Source organism: Papio anubis, chromosome 3 (genome assembly GCF_008728515.1).
Source record: "Papio anubis isolate 15944 chromosome 3, Panubis1.0, whole genome shotgun sequence".
Lineage (NCBI taxonomy): Eukaryota > Metazoa > Chordata > Mammalia > Primates > Cercopithecidae > Papio > Papio anubis.
In genome coordinates, this window is record NC_044978.1 from 126,300,624 (window position 1) to 126,304,669 (window position 4,046).

A 4,046-nucleotide genomic window follows, 5' to 3' on the forward strand; every position below is an offset into this window, starting at 1 on the left:
TGTTTTTAATCACTTGACACTTTCTTTTTTTTTTTTTTTTTTTTTTTTTGAGACGGAGTCTCGCTCTGTCACCCAGGCTGGAGTGCAGTGGCCAGATCTCAGCTCACTGCAAGCTCCGCCTCCCGGGTTCACGCCATTCTCCTGCCTCAGGCTCCGGAGTAGCTGGGACTACAGGCGCCCGCCACCTCGCCCGGCTAGTTTTTTGTATTTTTTAGTAGAGACGGGGTTTCACCGTGTTAGCCAGGATGGTCTCGATCTCCTGACCTCGTGATCCGCCCGTCTCGGCCTCCCAAAGTGCTGGGATTACAGGCTTGAGCCACCGCACCCGGCCGACACTTTCTTGAATGCAAAGCAAGATTTAGCATCTTTGCCTTCGTTGTACACAGCTGAAGCGTGAGCCCAGAGAGGAGAGGACTGCCTGGCTTTCCTTGGTGGGGGAGGTGTGCACCCTGCAGCCCATGTTCTGGTGGTTGCTGTAGCCCCAAGGATGGGTGTCCTTCCAGTCATCCCACTCCCGAGCTCTGTAGAGTGTTTATTCATCATGCTTTTTCTCCTTTTCTTCTTGATGTTCCTGTTGCTGAGCTGCTTTTCTGAATTTCTCTGGTGTTGCCTTGGCTATTCCCTGATCTGGTAATTCTCCATATTTCCGATGTTGCTCATACCAGTCACTCACCGTCATAGTTGCCAGACTTGGATAACCTGCTCCAAACGCTTTGACTTGGGCGGTATTCTGAGTGAGAATGAAGGGTTTCACTGGAGGCTTCTCCTGGTGAGATGAGTTAGAAGTTGATGCCTCTTGGGCCCGGTATGGTGGCTCATGCCTGTAATCCCAGCACTTTGGGAGGCCAAGCCAGGAGGATCACCTGAGGTCAGGAGTTCGAGACCAGCCTGACCAATACAGAGAAACCCCATCTCTACTAAAAATACAAAATTAGCCGGGTGTGGCGGCACATGCCTATAATCCCAGCTACTAGGGAGTCTGAGGCAGGAGAATCGCTTGAACCCAGGAGGCGGAGGTTGCCATGAGCCGAAATCGTGCCATTGCACTCCAGCCTGGGCAACAAGAGCAAAACTCCGTCTCAAAAAAAAATAAAAAAATTAAAAAAAGTTGATACCTCTTGAAGAGTCTCTTTCTCTCAGGATCTTAATTTCCTGGTCAATGCTCTTAATCTCTTCTAAGATGATATCCACCTCTGAAGGTAAAGAAGATAATATTCACAAACATGCTCATCATCTGCTTGACCACTTTCCACAGCAGATTTCACTTCAGACAACCTATGCTCCAACTCCTTCTTCTGCTTGTATCTCTCTTCTTTACTCTGTCTTTGAGATGCCATAGCAACGAGGCTAGGATAAGCCATGGAGGAATTAGCAGTGTGATTTTCGGCTGAGTTGCTCTTGGCTTTGGTCAGCTCAAACTCTGCCACATGACAGCAATGACACTGAGTTAAGTAGTTTAAAAGTGTTCTCGAGCCCGCTGCAAATGATCTAGACGCTTGCTGGGGTTGACTTGTTTCACGGTGAGGGCTCCTTGAAACGCTGGCACCAACAGGCACTTCAGGTCGGTGGAAGCAACCTCTTCCAAATCTTCATTTCGGCTGAACAACTCGAGGGGCGGTAACGTTTCGGCAGCCTTATCAAGCAGGTCCAGGCCCTTGAACACCTTCTCCTGGACTATCCGGGAACCGGCGGGTTCAGTCGCTACTTCTACTTCGTCCAGAATCTGTTTGCCGGTTTCCAACAGCCTGGGGGGCAGCGGGAGCAGTAGTTCGTCGTCAGCAGCCATCTTAGGGAGGGCTTTTTTTTACCTTTCTTTTTCTTTATATTATAAAATTTCCACACATGCATCAGTGGTTCCTTTGAGGACATCACAAGTCTCAGAAGATTAAGATTTTTCCATCATATGCTATGACCAGAGTTTTATATCATTTTTTAACTTAAAATTGTTCAAGTATCCAAAGATCACATATCAATTAATTGTTGTATAAGTTCTTAAGATTTTTAAAACTTGGAAATTAAAATTTTAATTAACACATTTTATAGTATTACAGGAATTTCACGTAATCAAAATCTTTTAAAAGACATCTGTAATTAATTACATTTTTATTTAATTAAGCACCATATTATATTTTCAATCTTACACAATTTTTGGAAATAATAAGTTATTTGACTCTGAAGCCCAATATAAAAATTTAGAAAGTTTAAAGCATTAGAAATTTAACTTTAGTATTATGAAAATTAAAATACAGTGTTAGCATTTTTACATAACAAAATACTATTTTTAATTTTTTGTTTAGAAATTTTTTATTATTTATGTGGACTAGATTTTCTAGAGTGCACACATGACAACAAAATGATTTTTTCTTTTTAGTCAATTCACCTTTAAAATTTCTTGAGGGAGGATAGGAGGGAGAAAACAGGAAAAGAAAGTGAAAAGAATCCAGGCACAGTGGTATGCACCTATAGTCCCAGATACTCAGAAGGCTGAGGCAGAAGGATCGCTTAAGGCCAGGGGTTCCCGGCTGTAGTGTACTATAATCACACCCGTGGATAGCCACTGCACTCCAGCCTGGGTAACATAGTGTGACTCTGTCTCTTTAAAAAAAAGAAAGAAAAGAGAAGAAAAAGCAGGAGCCAGCTATAGATACATATACAATTATTGGAGAAAAGCTAATAATCTTTCTGCTCTAAGGAGAGGGAAAAAGTTTAGATATAGAAAAACCCATTTCAGGATACACATGCACACACACGAGTTTCACACCTGGTTGGTTGAAACAGTAACTTGGGCCCTTCACAATTTTGCCAACTCATAGAATAAAGCAGCCAATATTTATTAAACCCCTACGAATGGAAATGAAGGATGTTTTGGGAGGGAGGGAGTCTTTCATTAAACTAAATGATCTCTCTTTTAGAAAGATAAGACAAAAAGGAAAAACATTTAAAAAAAGAGAAAAAAATTAATAAAAAAGAAAAAGAATAGAGAAGACAGTCTCCTCATGAGACTTGGGTTTTTTTTTGGTTTTTTTTTTCCTTTTTCATTCTAAGACATGTCTAAAATGAACCATCTTATTTGAGCCAAAGTTCTCCAGAGTAGCCTCTACAATTCACTGTCCTCTGTGAAGTTATGCCAGGAACTAGTGTAAGTATCTTGGAGGCAAACCACAAGAGGCTGGCTTGTGGTCAAAAATAAAAATATTACTTTTATAAGTAATATAAAAAGCAACTGTTTTTAAATACATTGTCTCTCTCTTTTTGAAATACAAAATATAAAAGAAAAACTCATGAATTTGGGCCCTAACCCCAAGGATAAATTGCTCTGCCTGCTGACTCAAGAAATCAGCATGACTCTAAAGGGCCAAAGAGATAATAAAAGTCCAGATTCAATGCAAGACCCATGTAATCAAGGACAGAGAGGCCTAAGGCAGGGGAGACTCAAGAAGTCTCAGATGTGCATATTATTACCAAGGGTTCTGGTTCATGGCAGCAAGGATCTTGGCCATACCTCCATGATATTGTTCCAACCCAATCGGCCTCAGACCATCAGGGACAAACCTGTAGTTGAAAGAAGTACGGTTTACTGACTTGCTACAACAAGAGAGGCTGCACATCAGAGAAACTATGAGATATGTCACCAAACAAAAGAAAAGATAAGATAGGGGGCTGGGCGCGGTGGCCCAAGCCTATAATCCCAGCACTTTGGGAGGTCAAGGAGGTCTGATCACTTGAGCCCAGGAGTTTGAGACCAGTCTAGGCAACGTGGTGAAACTCTGTCTCTACAGAAAATACAAAAATATTTAGTCTGGCAAGCTGGCATATGCCTGTGGTCCCAGCTACTCAGGGGACTGAGATGGGAGGCTCACTTGAGCCGAGGAGGTGGAGGCTGCAGTGAGCTGTGATTGCACCACTGCACTCCAGCCTGGGCTACAGTGAGAACCTGCATCAAAAAAAAAAAAAAAAAAAAAAGATAGGATTTGGGGAAGAGAGACATTTAGGTGAAAATTAAATAAAGATAGGATCAAAGCAAAATAGGGTTGTATGTAAAGTGG

The 4,046-nt window shown here is 42.2% G+C and overlaps 1 non-coding gene and 1 pseudogene across 1 annotated transcript; both read right to left on the bottom strand.

The window, feature by feature from the left end:
• Nucleotides 1-239: 239 nt before the first annotated feature.
• On the bottom strand, nt 240-2,113 carry LOC101019847 (annotated as a pseudogene).
• On the bottom strand, nt 1,843-1,909 carry LOC116274326. Its single transcript, XR_004182953.1, has one exon. It is a non-coding gene; the product is annotated as a small nucleolar RNA SNORD42 (small nucleolar RNA).
• Nucleotides 2,114-4,046: the final 1,933 nt, after the last annotated feature.